The sequence below is a fragment of the Lacerta agilis genome, chromosome 3 (genome assembly GCF_009819535.1).
Source record: "Lacerta agilis isolate rLacAgi1 chromosome 3, rLacAgi1.pri, whole genome shotgun sequence".
Classification (NCBI taxonomy): Eukaryota; Metazoa; Chordata; class Lepidosauria; order Squamata; family Lacertidae; genus Lacerta; species Lacerta agilis.
Window position 1 is genome coordinate 101,930,361 of NC_046314.1, and position 17,128 is coordinate 101,947,488.

The window sequence follows — 17,128 nt, forward strand, 5'->3', positions numbered from 1 at the left end:
GCAATAGATGAAAATTTCAGGGAAGCAAATTTTGCTTGAATGTCATCAGAAACCCCCTGCTAGGAAGAGTGTTGGGATAACCAGTCGTTGGGATAACCAGTCGCTGGAGAGCCTGCTCCCACTGGTTATGAAGGTCGCTGGTTATGAGGGTTCTTGAAGGTCGTGAGGAGTTTTAGGAGTTGCAGAAGGTCTGAAGAGGATAGGATAGGCAGCAAGAAGCAAAGCAAAAGGTGTGGCCGAAGAAGCAGAAGGAGGCCAAAATAAATCAGACTGCAGTTGGTGGTTCAAGTGCACTCAATGCGAGCGAGCTCTCCGTCTCTCTGTCGCTCTGCTCGTCTCGTCGCTGAGCTAACAGAGGCAGGGCTATTTATTGGCAAATTATACAGTGTCATCAAAGAAGCATCAACCAATAACAGCATTACAATAACGAGTGTTTCCGGGCGGGAAACCAGCCTTGCGACCGTTACCAGGAGGCTTCCTGGCGCGCTTTCGGGGAGGCGCGGAGGGATCCAGGCTCCAATCTCCGGCCAGATCCTCTTTCCTTCTGCGCAGTAGGATTAACAAAGCGGCTATCGCGCGGGAAAACCCCAAAACATATTCCCACATAAGAGCTTCGATAGAAGTATTTAAGCAGAGGATGGATGGCTATATCTTAGGAATACTTTGGTTGATTCCTACATTGTAGATCCTGCATTGAGCCCCAGGGGTTGGAACAGATGACAATCTAATATCCCTTCTATAATTCTTAACTCTATAATTCTGTGGCCTGCCTCCTCCCCCCCCCCCTAAACAGGGCAGCTTGACAAGTAGAGGGGTAAATCTTGCACTGTTATCTTCCCAAATGCAAAAATTGCCCATCAATCCCTGGCCTTTGCTTCTGGAGCATTATTGCACTGTCAGCTGAATGCTTACAAAATCAAATACCATTCCCAGAAACTGCCTTTGGTCTATTGTGTTGGTATGTGTCCGGAAAAGAACAGCAGCCCTTGCTGTGTTTTTAAAAAAATGTGAAGTTGCTACTTGGTGCACCTGAATGCACCTCTTGACTTTTCAGGTGTTTAGTGGCTACGCAGGGGGTCAAAACACATAAGCGCTAAGTGCAAATTATCAGCAGCATTGTGGAGTCTGTGTTGAATGGCTTTTTGTAACAATAAACCTGGAGAGGTTTGCTTTTTTTTCCATTTACCCCCAGAAGAGCTTTGGTCTGCTTCCAGCCATCCATCAAGAACCCCCTAGTAAATAGTTCATAGCAGAAGTCAATAATTCAGGCTGATTGGCAGGGTAACCTTAGCTTAGCATATTGTTTACGGCTTTTGGTATAGCAAGACAGGAAATCTGGAAAAGGGGAGCGGGGTGGGGTGGGGTGGGGTGGGGGAGTTAGAGTCTGTTTTTGTGTGTTTTCCCCTCCTCCCCAGCAAGCATGGGTGGAGCATTATGGAAGAAATATGGTAACTCTTTAAGTTAGTTGTGTATCAATGAAGCAATCTGGAGGGGAAATCTTCCCCATGAAAAGATCACGTTGTTCATTGAAATTCAAAAAGCCTCCTTTAGACTGTCCCCATCTTTATTTTACTGGAGAGTTTCTCGTAAGTGTATCCTAATCCCTTAAGAAATGTAAGTCTCTGGGTTGCAAGTCTTGGGCCAAGAGGGCACAGATAGTTCATATTGATATTGATTTTTGCATTTGGTTCTTTTGTCCTTTTCTCCCACTGGCCCCTCTAATTGGCCGCCAAGGTCCCTTTGGAGATTGCTAATAGTGTGAAAGTGCATCTTCCCCAGATCTCACATTCTGCAGGAACTGAAAAGACAAAAGAGAGGAGAGGGAAGGGGGGGAAAACAAACCCTACGAGGAGACAAAGCTCACTGGCATCCATTCTGAAACTCACTTATTTTATTAGCTCCACAAAATGCCCTTTCCAGATGTATCGCCTGAATGGCTGCTGGATTTTCATTACATTTCCACAAACGGTCAGCATTTGCAAGCCTGATTATTAGATTAATGTTTTCAAGTTGTAGAGTAATGTGGTGATTAAAACAAAATGGCTCATCATGCTACGTCTTCTGTTGAGGCTTCGGATTACTGTAATTAATGAAGGGAAAAACAGGGTTATGAATTCAGCATTGGAAATGAGTATGTCTCACAAATAACCTTTAAAAATAGTAGCTTTGTGCCACAGCAAGAAGCCAGGAGGTTGATTCTCTCCTGCCCTTAAGTTGTTTTAAATATTTTTTTAAAATGCTGTAACCCACCCTGAGACCTTAGGGTGAAGGATGGGCAAAGAATAAATAAAGTAACGATGATGATGATGATGATGATGATGATAGGAACTTTTCAGGTGGGTGGGTGGTAGTACATGGAATGTGGGAAACAAACTGTTTGATTATGCACATTATTTAATCATTGTTGGCTTGAATAGTTTGTACTCGGTTGATTTTCCCAAACAGGAGATTGATAACAGGTTAATTTCTTTAAAATCCTTCTTTGTAAATGGGTGTGCTTCAGGGAACCACAGGCTTTTAGGAATAGGAACACCCGAAGTTTATTTAAACTAATTCGCTGTTTCACTCTTGAGTCCACGTTCTTCCCTTTTCTCTCCTTCCCATCCCAAACTCTCCTGAGCTCCAAGCCCCACTTGACTCGCCCACCCCTTACTGCAAGCTCTGAAGTGACAGGAGCAGGTTTCAGCAATTCCAGCCTGCTAGATCACACTATACCAGAAGCCGACTGATAATATAGGCAAGAAGTGCCAACTGTGTGTCTTGTTCATACCATTCCTTTAAAACACCCCACAAAGAATCATGGGAACTGTAATTTCACAGAGCTACAGTTCCCAGCACCCTTAACAAACAACAGTTCCCAGTATTATTTTTTTGGGGGGGGAGGGGGAAGGGATGTGCTTTAAATTTGTGATTTGCATGTAGCTTCGAGGAATAAGTTTTCCCAAACCTATGCTCATTCACTAACTTTGAATATGAGAGAAACAACACTGTAAAAAACAACAACGAACAAACTATTTTTATCACAATAATTTCATTGGCCATCAAATACATATTCCAGAGGGGATAATTGCATTAGTCTGGAGCAGCTAAAACAATAAAGATTATTGTGCCATTTATTTGTTGATCTTTTAGGAGGCAGCACAGCTCTAGTTTTGGCCATGAGAGGGCGTTCGTTCTCACTGTTCCATCAATAAATGGTGGTTGGGAGGAGATCAAAAAGATTTCTCCTTTCATTATGCTTGGAAGTAAAATGTATTGATTTCAGCGGAGCTTACTTCCAATTAAACTTCCTTGGACTTCCAGCCAAAGGCTGCATACACACTGATGTAGTTTTCCTCCATCCAGAATCATTCACAACATGCTGCTTTCAATCTAGATTGATTCTAGATCCGTGGTTCCCAACAGGGAGAAAATTGGATTTTTAAGGGGGGGCGGTAATTCGAGAATGAGTTATTAACAGTGAATGGACCCTTTAGGCATCCTACACATGAATAGGAGTTCACTTTTTGAATAATATGTTGGGGAGGGGCGGGCATCAAGATTTTAGAGATACTGTACTTAAATGGGGCATGGCCAAAAAAAGGTTGGGAACCACTGTTCTAGATCCTGCCAATCCTGGGTGGGTGTGGTTATTCGATACACCCGTGAAAACCCTCAGCCTGGTCATTTGGTTTGGATACACTCCCCATTCCTGGGACCACCTTATACCTGTTTTGAAATGAACACAGTGCAGGGTAACGCAGAATCAATTTGTAATGAGCTTTTCTCAGAATGAAACCAGTTTCTCAATATGCACTTTGTAGGGGCAAAAAATACAAATAATAATAATAATAATAATAATAATAATAATAATAATAATAATAATAATTTATTTATACTCCATCTAGGATGGGTTTTCCCCAGCCACTCTGGGTGGCTTCCAACAAAATATTAAGAATACAATAAAACACAAGAGGTCTAGATTGTGGGCTGTGTAGGGGGTGGGGAACAAGAAGTATTCCCCTTTCCTTTTTTCACCAATGTTACCTTACGAAGTGGGCAGGAAACTCTTAGTACTCTGTTGTATCCCTGGATTTCCGAACAAGAGAAGTGTGGTCATGTTTTCCTCTCTTGACAGGGCCAAATGTCTACATGCACACTCTGGAAATTTAGTATATATATATTTGCTCAAGAATCTCCTATAACTTTTCTTTTGCTACCCAGGACTAAAGAAACTATCATGGTTTATTAGGCTGAGAATTAGTTTTGCGCCCCTAGTCTGATCTTCATGTGTAGAACATGATTAAACCACAGTTTCCTGGTTCTGATGTAAGGAGTAACTGTTGTTTAAACAAACGGAAAAGAATGGGTTAAACCAGTGGTGGCCAAACTTGACCCTCCAGCTGTTTTGGAACTACAGTTCCCATCATCCATGAGCACTGGTCTTGTTAGCTAGGGATGATGGGAGTTGTAGTCCAAAAACAGCTGGAGGGCCAAGTTTGGCCACCACTGGTTTAAACAAACTACAACAGAAGTACTGATGCTGGCAGACAAAAGCGTACAGTACAGAAAATGAATGCATCATGTCATTCCCGGCCTAATGAACCATGGTTTATTAGGCTGAGATACCTATGTCTGACATGGCCCACAGCCTTAAATAGATTATTGACCGAGACAGAAAATGAGTGTGCTTCTTCAAGGTCTGAATATAGTCATTATTAATGCAGAAAACCATAACGGTAAAGTTTTAACACTTATTCACAGATGCTTTCAGAAACAGATCAGTCTGAGTAAATATTCTCACACAAATTGGCTGTTGTCTTCCTTTTTGTGTCATGCTTAGTTCAACCTTGCTGAGCAACCATGAGGTAAGTGGACCCTTCTCTGCTGCTTTAAATCGACTGGTTTAATTTGGTTTCTCCACCCCCCCCCCCAAAAAAAAGCTGTATCTGCAGGCTTTGGTGGAAGCAGTGTTTACTGTTTGAAACTGAGGAAATCTGGAACCAAACTCCGAAGGGACCAGCTATTGCCAGAGTAGGGAGATTTAAATCAACACAGTTTAACTCACTGGGAAGGGGGGGGGGGATGCTCCTCTGTGAGGTAAAAAGTAAAAATTAAGCTATATGTTTTGTGAAATATGCTGTTAGAAAGGTCTACTTGATGCTGGCCTCTTTCTTTCTCTTTCTTTCTTTCTTTCTTTCTTTCTTTCTTTCTTTCTTTCTTTCTTTTTAAAGGAACTTTGTGGGACCCCAGTCTGGCCTAGGTCCTGGCAGCGGGGGTGGGGGGTGGGGGGGTGGGGTGGGGGTGGGAAAGGAGGGACAGAGTTAACTCTTTTTTCCTTGCATCAATGTGCAAATGCTACTGTTTGTCTTCCCCTCCCTCAAAGTTGCAAAAAGAACGTGTTCTGTATTTAAACAAACCTTAAAAATAAAAATATTCACATAACATGTAATTTGACCCCAAGAGTCTGTGCTATTTGGTTCCTGAATTGCCACAATAATATTATATAACCTGTTGGCCATACATCTCAGGCTTGACCTCAAAGAGTCAGGTGGTGTTGTTTTTATCTGCAGGCATTTCACATCAATTATCAGGGATGGTTGAGAGTTGTAGTCCAGCGACATCTGCAAGGCCACAGGTTCCCCTCTCCTGTTTTAACAGGAAGGAAGGCTTTTGCTCAATATGGCTTAGATTCCTTTTTGAGAAGTGGTGCTGGCTGTGTTTGAAAACTTTTGCTGCCTGGTCCTGTGCCTTTGACAAGAGCACAGAGTGCAGGCATTAGCAATTGCGGACATGCGCCTGAAACCCTGTCTGTGGTGCCTACCCCTTCCCCCAAGAACAAGACACGAGACCAGAATATGGGTTCAAATTGGTCACAACTTTATTGAACTTCAGAAGTGGGAAACTTGGCATAGGCCTTGGCAGGCAACCCTCTCAGCCCGCGTGGCTGAGTATATGCAGGATGAAGAGGTACAGTGGGAGGGGACTGCAAAGCGCACACTTACACAGCATGCCCTCCCACTAACCTCGATCCGGGAGTTTGACCTACATGCTGCCGCTCTAGGGCCAGGGACTCCCGGTTTGCCCTTTAACAGGCCCGCCGCATGGGCAGGGAGCATGCAAGCATCCCCTCCCAACCAGATGATAGACTAAGGCCTAAAACCGCCACCCGAGGCCCACAAAGGCCTCGCTGCCAAGAATCCCACAACTGAGGAACCAACACCCCTACTCTGCCATTAAACTCAGCAGTCTACCCGGTCCATGAGTAACTGTCGCAAGTTGCTCAACCAGAGATCATTACCAAACGGTGTCAGATGCACACCGTCCGCCCTGAATATGCCTGCCGTATCTGCCCTGATGGCGGGATGAGGGATGGAGAATCCCCCAATTAGCCGCATGGTATTTTGCATGGCCCTGTTGATTTTACCAACCGCATAATTAATGTGAGAGGGATTGGGCACCCCTCTCCAGCGCAGACGGGGGAGTAAATTGGACCGGCCAATTGCCATTGTTGGGTACAAGGCAAGCAAGCGATCAATATCCGCCCTTGCGGCAAGGGCCAAGGCAGTGCCTTTTTCCTCCACTAGGTCATTTCCCCCCAGGTGTAAAACTAAGACTCTCGGGGGGGGGGGCATACGCCACTGCAAACTTACTAAGCATGGGCATCACTCCCCGCCAATGCATGCCCCGGTGGCCCATCCAATAGATGCGTACCTTGGGGTGAATGCAGGGCCGTCTCGTCATAGGGGCTGGGTGGCGCAGCGCACCAGGGTGCCGGGCCCCCCAGGGGTGCCCCCGCAAGCCCGCCGGCATACCGGGCACCCCCTCCCCAACCCGCCCCCACGGGCGGGCGTGCTGCAAGCCGGCCGCCCTCCAGAGCCCCAGCTGGAGCGCTGGGAAGGGCGTGCAAAGCCCCGCGCCGCTCCAGCGCCATGCCCCTCATCCCCCGCTCGCCCACCCCCACTCCCGAGGAGCGGCCAGCGCGGGAGGGAGGTGGCCGGAGAGGCAGCCCACCAGGGGCGCCGAGGGATCGTTGGACCATGGCGGCCGATCCCCTTAAGACGGCCCTGGGTGAATGTTAAGGTTGCGACCCCCATTGTCTGACCAGGCATGCTCTGCCGCCCAGTGGATGGTGCTGTGCCCCACCACCCAGATCTTCGTGGTGGGCAAACCTGCAAGAAAATTAAATTGCGAGCGTTACGGAGGAGGAGCCAGGATGAATGTATGCTGCTGACCGCCAACGCCCCAGTGTCTTGATGCATGCTGCGTCCCAACCCTGGACTGCTGCTGAAGTGGTAGCTCCGATACGGAAGGAGTGCCCGGAATATCCTTGGGGGTCAGCTCCGGAGGCTGCTATGACTTTGTGCAAGACCTACGTGAATTGTGATTGCAATAAAGGACGCGTGTTTGCATGTATGAAGAAAGGGCACTTGCACTTAGGCCGAACCCTGAGGAAGCGACGTGTGTCCCGATAAGGGCAGGGCCCCTCCTGTTGCGCCGGGGCGAGCGCCAGCGTGACCCCTTTACGCAATTGGTCTGTTTTTGATGCCTGAATTTGGACATTCACAGTATCGCCCCCGAATTCAATGTCCGAGTCCGCCAGCCCTGATTGAGGGGCCCCGTCCGACAAACATTCCCCAATGTGCATGGCACCAAAGAAGGCTATGGAGAATGCTGCTTGAAAAAGACGCGTTTCGAAATTTGACCAGCAGATTTCTGGTAATTTTTTCCAAATTGTCACGGCTGAGTTCTTTATACTTTGTTGGGAAAGACACAAGAGCAGGTCTTTTCGAGAATGGTAGTCCTAATCCAACACAATTGCAATGAATTCAATAAGTACACCTTACTCTGTGCTGGATTGGGGCCTACTAGTGTTAATTTTAAACCAGAGGATTTTTAACAGAAAGAGGATAATAAAAATTTAATTAAACTTTCTTTTCTTTTTGTGCCCCTCCTGGATTTTTTCCAGCCTTGCTCAAGGAGCATGAAAACCAAGAACATTTACCGGCTAACTACCATTAACTTACTGTTGCTAATTTTGTTTGTTTGTTTGATTCTTCCTGGCAGGACTTCTTTACCTTTAACAGCAGCACAACAGGAAGAATCTAACAGGTGCGTTTCCCGTCTACATTGTTATGCAACATACTAGCTGATGGTCTCCCTTTTGTGCAGTTTAAAGACACAACATCTCTTCTGGAGAAAAGAGCAGGCAGCTCTTAAAGATCGCATTTAAGTACAAAGCTTTGGGGGAGCAGTTCCACAGGAGGACTCAGAAGCGCTGTTTATAATGGGTAAAGCTGGTGAAATCTGTCCCAGAAAACTGGGGTGCAAATAGCAGTGGTAGACAGGTGGAATTGAACTTTAATGCCATTACTGTAATACAAACATGTTCTGTGCTCAGTCTGATTCTTCAAACCCTTGTTGTTGTTCCCCACCGCCCCATTTTCCTTGAAAGTTGTCCAACTTGGCCACAAAACAGCTCGCTAGGCTGGGTAAGGTTTCGTTTAGTAACATACTGAAATAATTATGAAAGAAGGACACTTTCCTGTTTCTTAAACTTTGTCCTTTTTCTTCCTTCCCACTCTGGTGTGGCAGGTTAAGGGAATCCTTATAGAGCCTCTCCTGCCAGTTGGTAGAGCATGAGACTCTCAGGGTCGTGGGTTCAAGTCCCACATTGGGCAAAAGATTCTTGCGATGCCGGGGGTTGGACTACTAGATGACCCTCGTGGTCCCTTCCAACTCTGATCCTACGATTCCTGCCACTTGGCAACTAGGCTGTTGCTGCATGCAGCTTCACAGGGCAGGCCCGACCTTAACAACACTGGTGGAGGTTTAGACATCAGCTCTGGAAGAGTCAGGAGTCCAACTTCAAGTGGCAACGTTAATCTTTCTGCGGTGACCTTAAAGGCCAGGATGGCCCCAGATGGCATTGTGGGAGGCTGACCTGCAGCTGTTGTGATTTAGGATTGCTCCTCCACAGATAAATCACCAGAACTCTCGAGATTTACTGGGCTGTCTCTTGGCATATATGAAAAGGTCAGCGCTTCCTTCTCTTGCTAGGGAAAACTGCACATCATTCAGGGAATTAACACACGTTGTTAAAGTGAGCAACCTCTTTTAAGAATGTATAATCTGTATTTGGTATTACTGTAAGCCATATTATAGAATTGTTGAGCTGGAAGGGACCCCGAGGATCATCTAGCCCAACCCCCTGCAATGCAGGAATATGCAGCTGTCCCTTACGGGGATTGAACCTACAGCCTTGGTTTTGTCATCACCACGCTCCAACCTACTGAGCTATTATGAAAGTTTGTAGGTTTAGAGAGCCCAAGGAGGTAGAGTTATGTGGGGAGTGCATTTCACAAGTTGAAAAGAAGCACCCAACAGAGGTCGCACCCTCACACCATACATTTAAAGCACATGGCTTCCCCTAAAGAATCCTGGGAACTGTAGTTTACACCCCCCCCCCAACGCCCAGCACCCTTGACAAACTACAGTGATGGGGAAATGCCCTTTGCTTTGGTGCAACATCATCCAAAAGCAAATCTGAGTGAATGCTCATTAGATAGCCATAATCATCAAATCTCCCTGCAAACAAATCGAGATGAACGTTCCACAAACAGGTTCATAGAATCATAGCATCATAGAGTTGGAAGAGACCACAAGGGCCATCCAGTCCAACCCCCTGCCAAGCAGGAAACACCATCAAAGCACTCCTGACAGATGACTGTCAAGCCTCCGCTTAAAGACTTCCAAAGAAGGAGATTCCACCACACTCCTTGGCAGCAAATTCCACTGTCAAACAGCTCTTACTGTCAGGAAGTTCTTCCTAATGTTTAGGTGCAATCTTCTTTCTTGTAGTTTGAATCCATTGCCCCGTGTCCGCTTCTCTGGAGCAGCAGAAAACAACCTTTCTCCCTCCTCTATATGACATCCTTTTATATATTTGAACATGGCTATCATATCACCCCTTAACCTTCTCTTCTCCAGGCTAAACATACCCAGCTCCCTAAGCCGTTCCTCATAAGGCATCGTTTCCAGGCCTTTGACCATTTTGGTTGCCCTCCTCTGGACACCTTCCAGCTTGTCAGTATCCTTCTTGCCTGGAAGCTCCCTGAAACCATAAAGCAAGAGGCAGTGGCGGAGTAAGGCTCCGCGGTACCCGGGGCGGCAAAGGAAACGCCCTGGGGGCAGGGCGTCGTGACATCACATTGTGACGTCATGACGCTCCGCCCCCAGGGCGTTTCCGGGGGTGCCGGCGCCGCTTCTGCAGCCCTCTTTTAAGCCGAAGAGCTCGCTTTTAAGCTCTCCGGCTCAAAAGGAGGCTGTGGAAGCGGCGATCCGATGACAGAGTGCGCCTGCGCGTGCAGGCGCACTCCGTCATCGGGCCGTGCGCTGCCGCTCCCAGGGTGACGGAGGGAGCGGCAGCGCGTGGGAATGGTGGGAGGGGCTGCCTCTTGTCACCCCCACGTGCCGCCGTTCGCTCCGTTGTCCCAGGAGCAGCAGCACCGCACACACCGTGCGCTGCTGCTCCCGGGGGGACGGAGCCAGCGGCAGCGCGTGGGGCTGACAAGCGCCGGCCCCTCCTACCACTCCCCACGCTGCCGGTCACCCCGGGAGCAGCAGCGCTGCACGGACGGGGTGCTCCCTCGGCCGTGCGCTGTTGCTCCTGGGGTGACGGAGGGAGCGGCAGCGCTTGGGAATGGCGGGAGGGGCTGCCGCTTGTCACCCCCATGCGCCGCCGCTCGCTCCGGTCGCCCCGGGAGCAACAGCGCACGGCCGAGGGAGCACCCCGTCCGTGCAGCGCTGCTGCTCCCGGGGTGACCGGCGTTGCCTGGGGAGTGGCGGGAGGGGCGCCGCTTGTCGCCCCCACCCGCCGCTTGTCGCCCCCACCCGCCGCTTGTCGCTCGGGGGCGTACCGCCCCCACCGCACCCCCCTAGCGACGCCCCTGGCAAGAGGGCCTGCCTAGCAGGCAGGGAGGTATAAAGCATAGGTGCTGCCACACCTGGGTCTTTCTGCAAGTAAAGTGTTCCACCACTGACGTACGTGCTCTCCCCCGACATCTAATGATACGGTGCACGGATCAGCCATAGTCGTGGCCCGGCAGCCAAACTGTACTCCAGGTGTGATAACAAAATCACTCAGCTGAATGGGGGGGAGGGGGAGAGGACCCCACCCCCAGGTTAACTCAAAATGGAAAGTTTGGGAATTGTTTCTTCCAGATGAAATGCCTCTTTTAATTTGAAGCTACTGGGTGACTTAGAAAACCCACAGAGCTCATAAGGAAAGTAAAATGCAGATTTTCAGATTCTGCAGGCTGTTGCTGCTGACATACTATCACTGTGGGAAATTAGGATCAGAAAGCAAAACCACTAGTACCGCAGGTGCGCTGGGACTGGAAGAGTACAACTAAGCATAAAAATGTCAGTGTCCATATGGCTGAGCATACATCAGTTCATTGTCCAAAGAAAACAACATCCCCACGCATCTATGGATTTGCCTTAATTATTTTATTTCTTGGATGACATCAGTTTTATGTTCCCTCTGGAATCGCAAGGTCAAAGGCTAGCGTCTCTTCAGCATTAACGCACACATAATATTTTGTCTGAAGAACTGATAGAAGGAAATTAAATACACGGGGCGGCCAAAGTCCCTGGACTTCAGAACTACAAGCCAAAATCATAACGTGACTCAGAGCTACAATATACCACATCTTGTTGCTACTTCATCTCCCTCCCCAAAACCTCTGCCCTTAGATCAACCCTTTGCTCTCCAAAGCCCCAACCACATCACCTGTGCCTCTCACTCTCTTAAAAAAAAACACACTCCTCAACCTCACCCACCAGGGCTTATCCCAATATCTGCAGCAGCTCCATTGATTGCCAAATTTTCCAGTTTCCCCTTCCCAGCTTACCCCCTTCAGTTAACCCACTCCTTCCTGCCCCCCAATCTTCTGTCCTGTTATTCTCTTTGTGCCCTGCAGAATTCTGATGCCATAACTCTTAAGAACATCATAAGAGTCTGTTGGATCAGGCCAATGGCCCATTTAGACCAGCATCCTGTTCTTACAGCAAGCCAAACTGTGAAAACTTGCAAGCATTGCAAGAGCGCAACACTACTCTGCCCCCTTGTGATTTCCCAACAATTGGGGTTCAGAGTCATGCTGCTTCTCACAGTGGAGGTAGAACTTTGCCATTGTGGCTCGTCTTCATATCCCAGGATCTTCCTTGTAGCGGTGTGTGTGCGTGTGTGCGTGCGCTGGGGGAAGGGGAAGATGAGGCAAAGGTACATCTTCACTGTCAAGATTGCAGCCAATGCAGATTATCTTGTTGTTTCGCTTCAGCTGGGCTATGTGCAGGTCCTTTTGCCCTGAGCACTCTGATTTTCTTCTCATAGGTCTCACCTCTTGTCTTTCCAAATCACTGACAGACCCTGCCCGTTCCTTTGCTTCCTCTACACCTTTCCTGTCCTTCACTCTCCTTTCGTTTTTATTCTGTTTAGAGACCACCCTTTGGGGCAGCCCATCAGTGAGGCAAGGTGAAGCCATTTGCCTCAGGTGGCAGATCTGGCTCCCGCCACTGTGATGCCACCGGCCCCACCAGGGCTTTGCCCGGACTGCCCCCATTGTTGTTGCCCGCACTGCTTACTTTTTTTTGTTTTGTTTTAGACAGTGTTCTTACCTTACTTTCCAACAGCTCTTTTGCAAACCTTGAAATTTCATTACTAAATCCGTTTCTTTTGTCTTTTTTTAATGCACCATTCAATTGGTGATATTGTAGCCAGCCTGTTAATAACTCTCTTATATATTCAAAGTTCTTTAATTTCAATTGACTCTCCACCTCCATTAACAGCTCTTTATATGTTGGCCATTTATTTTTCACATTCAACTTTTTCAATGATAATGCTTCAAGTGGGGAAAGCCACAATGGTTTTTTCTGTTCTAGTAAGTTTTTATATTTATCCCATACACCATAGATCAATGGTTATCTTTTCATACAATAAATATGCATGCCAACCAAATCTGTTATCATGACCCTCCCAATCTAGAACATCGGTGTTTTCTAATGTTATCCATTCCCGAAGCCAACAGACAGGACACCTCGTAGTATAACCTCAAATCTGGCACACTGCTTACCTTTTTTTAAAAAAAATTATTGGCCTCATGTCGTAAGCCTTAAAACACCCAGATGCATGACAGGCTTTATAAGTGTTTCCCTCCCCTCCACTGTGCATTAAGCTTCACACAGCATAAAAAACGCCTTTCACATAGAAAATTAGAAGTTGGGCAGTAGTCTGCTTCCCTAGTTTTCTGTGTGCATGGATTTTTCCCCCTGTAGAGAAACATTCAGCAATGAAACTCTTACCTGTAGTTAGAAGTTGTATTTGTTAGTGGAAACAAAGATTTTGAATATATAAACATTTTGACTGTTTTCATACTATTCTAGCACATAAGCTGTATTGGAGAGTTTTTAATGTTTGATGTTTTAGTATGTTCTGATATATGCTGTGAGCCACCCAGAGTGGCTGGGGAAAGCCAGCTGGATGGGCAGGGTATAAATAAATTATTATTATTATTATTATTATTAGTAGTAGTAGTAGTAGTAGTAGTAGCAGTAACAGTAGTAGTAGTATTTATTAAACAAATTATCACCTTCTGTCTTCTCTCTCTCTCTCTCTTTGCAGTATCATATTTATCATCACCTAAAGACGATTTCTTAAATTAAAACTTGTCTTCTGCATAAGGATGTTAGCCGTGTATTGAAGGAGGATCATCTAGAGGTAAACAAAAATAAAAAAAAACCCCGATTTTTGTATTTTGTTTTGCTGAGTGTTGAAGCCACACTCTTTCCTTATTTGTGTTGACAAATAATGCCTACGATTTGCGCAAGATTTTATCATGGGTACCCTAAGCCTCGCACTTTCCTTTCTCCTGGCTTTTTATGGGCCAACATATTGAGTAATACTGATAGGGTTGTTACCTATCATGGCAGGCTCCTGAGATTTATGTCCTTTTCTTGAACTTTGGCAATGCTTGAGCAACTTACCCTGCCAGTAATATAGCACTCAGCTGAACTCAGCTGAGCAAATCTACTAACATGGGTTTTTTTTGGTTTTTTTTAAAGTGTATTCCAAGACGTTGCCTCGTTATTCTTATTGTCACTTTCACAAGTAACAGGGATGGTGAATCAATTTTCCCACATAGGAAAACTTATCACAAGCTAGCAGTGTAAAAATAACCCACCCTTTAAGGATCTAGGTTTAGAACTGCCTAGAAGTTACTTTTGCCAACTCGAAACTGGCAAAGAAGATAACAACAAGAATATTAAATCAACGAAGCTAAACAGATTACTTCACTGTAGAGTGACAGCTGGCCATGAGTGATAACACATGATAATAGCTTGTAAAAAGTCGGAGATATGAACTGAACAAATACGATTCCAGAGCTACTATCTGAGTCAAGTATTTATGACAGCCTGAGTGAGTAGTACCTGTTCTGGCATAGCTTTGAGGGCTCTGTCCTCTTCTTGAACCTTGGCAGCGCCCGTATAACTCGTCTTGCAAGTTAATGTAGTGCTCAGATGAATAGAACTGAACACACTGGATTCCAAAGCCACCATCTGACGAAAGAGTTTAATTATAACAGATCAGTTGTTAATAAATAAAAATAAACCAGAGGCCTCTTCTGTGTGTTTAACCTCACAGGCTGCTGTTTGCAATACGTGGCCCTTTGATTATGCAGAATCACAACGAACAATTAAAAACCTTTTGTTAGCACAGATCATTCTGTTAATGCATTTGTTGTTGTCTTTAACACACACACACACACACACACACACACACACACACACACGGTGAGGTTGCAACATCGATTCTGTTTGCTGGATTCTTTTAAAGGTGGGATGGAATTATTTGATATCTTTGGACATGAGCCTTTTTCCAGTATTTGCAGTCTTTCACAAACAATGCAATAATGAGCGGAGCTTTGTTCTGTTTGCTCCAATACTGGCTTGGTGCAGGCATAACACTGCAGATCTTCCAAAAGTTGCTGAAGAGGCTTTCAAGGTTCCTCTGTCTTTCCTCATCTCTGGTGTGAATTCTCTTTCCACCACCTTCCCTTCCCTTGTTGGCTTTTGTGGTGGTTTAGTGTCATATCTTGCACAGTTTTATTAGGAAACTAGCCGAAGAGATATTGGGACCATTGGAAAAGGAGCAAAGGAAGGAAGACCGGATAATTGCAAGGAACATTATTTGTGTGTGTTCACTGCAAAAGATGTTGAAGGGGTACCCACACCTCAACTATTGTTATTTTCCTGGAAATCTCTGACGACCCGGTCTCTGTGCTATGCCAAGATCATGCCTGACCACATCCTGGAAAACCTTTGAAATGTGTGCCGAGCCCAGGAGTTGGTGACGAAGAGTTGCGTTTGTTATTTGAAGAATTCCTAAAACTTATTCACCACCACAGTTGGCTGAAAATAGTACCTTGTGGTCGTTTCGCCATGTTAAAAGAAAAAGCAGTGTCAATCAGCTGTGAATTTCTTTAGATGCAGTTTTAACTTATATTCTAGGTGATGTCTTTTCTCTGTAGGAGATGTTCTTTGAATGGGGTGGGGTGGGGGGATGAGCAGAACCAATGTCTTGCTGAATGCACCAGCTGTTTGTTTTCACCACCAGAATAAAAACCAGGTTGTCTTTAACCAGAAAGCAGGCAGTGGTAGAGGGAGCCTGGAATCAGCCAGAAGTCAGCTCTAGCAATTCTTTGTCTGGCTGCTGGAAGAAATGCATTGTGAGGGTCATGGTACGCAGGAAGCAGGGGATCTGTGAACAGATCTCCCAATGCCATTTAATTTTTCTAAAAGCAACTGAATCAGGGACAGAAAATTGGGTGGTGGGGTGGTGGCCGGGCTGACCCTCTCACCTTGCATGGATTATCTCACGTAAATTGACCCCTCCCATTCCTTGAAACTGTTGCTAGAATATTTTCCAGGGACGGTCATAGATTTATAGAAGCCACCCTGGTTTCCCATTTGATCCCAGAATGTCCCACTTTTCCTTAAGACGTCCCTATTTTCATCGGAGAAATGTTGGAGGTTATGCTATTAAAATCTTCAGGAAGGTGGTTTATTTATATCGGAGGTGCTGGGGAGGGGGAAGGTTAAAAATGCTTCTTCCCAGCTCCATATTCACAATCCAAATCAACACCCATGACTGCAGACCTTGGAAGAGCTGATCACAGATCTCACTCAATGTCTGTAGTTTGGCCCTTAGTGGCCTTGACAGGCAGAGTCAGGGATTTGTTTTCTGACTAATTAATTGACTGAGGTGGGAAGTGAGTGGTTGGCCCAAAGCTAGCCCTTATTAACTGTAATGGCGTCTGGATAGCTTTGCATAGGTTTCTGACAGCCAAGACTATGGCTGTCAATGGAAAAAACAGATTTCTGCTATCCTAACCCATAAGCCTTTTTTGAAGGGTTTGATAATATCATCTGATCTGATCTGGCCTGTTTTGCTTTATCCCTTCAGTCCCAGATTCAGGATCTGCTCTTCAGGGTCTCCCAACAAGGTAATCTCTCAGGAGACCCCAAGATGAATTGCTGCATAGTTCTCATATATATATATATTGAAGAGTTTTGGGATTTATTTTACTTTTATTCCTTCCTTCCTTCCTTCTGAAGGAGGCCAAGACAGCAAACTCAGCAATAACAGTGTGTAAAAGAAACCAAACATCATAAAAAAAATTGTACAAACATTTATCTCACGGTTGCCGCAAACAGTGTCATTCAGCCATCAAACTGAGTAAACAGAAATATTTTTAATTTTCTCCTGAAAGTCAATAACTAGGGAGACAGACAGACCTCCCCTGGGAGTACATTCCACAAATGGGGGGCTGCGGCTGAAAAGGCCCCGTCATATGTCAGTAGCAACCCAGGCAGTCCCACCAACAAAACATTGTCGCAATTGTTAAACAGCGAAGCTCCCACAAGATGGCAGCTGGCCACTTTGGAACCCTTGCTTGTTTGTATTTTTTGGTCAGCCCTGAGTCCAGGTTTTCAGCCCCTCAAGGCTACTAAATTGGTCATGTTCTGAAACAGTAGCTAGAGAAGGACGGACTCAGTAACTGTACTGGTTTAACTGGTCCCCTTATAT

The 17,128-nt window shown here is 46.1% G+C and overlaps 1 long non-coding RNA gene across 1 annotated transcript; it reads right to left on the minus strand.

The window, feature by feature from the left end:
• Nucleotides 1–1,865: 1,865 nt before the first annotated feature.
• Nucleotides 1,866–14,798, minus strand: LOC117044731. The gene is made up of 3 exons (XR_004426323.1): nucleotides 14,470–14,798; nucleotides 13,632–13,753; nucleotides 1,866–2,080 (listed from the first exon to the last, which is right to left on the minus strand). It is a non-coding gene; the product is annotated as an uncharacterized LOC117044731 (long non-coding RNA).
• Nucleotides 14,799–17,128: the final 2,330 nt, after the last annotated feature.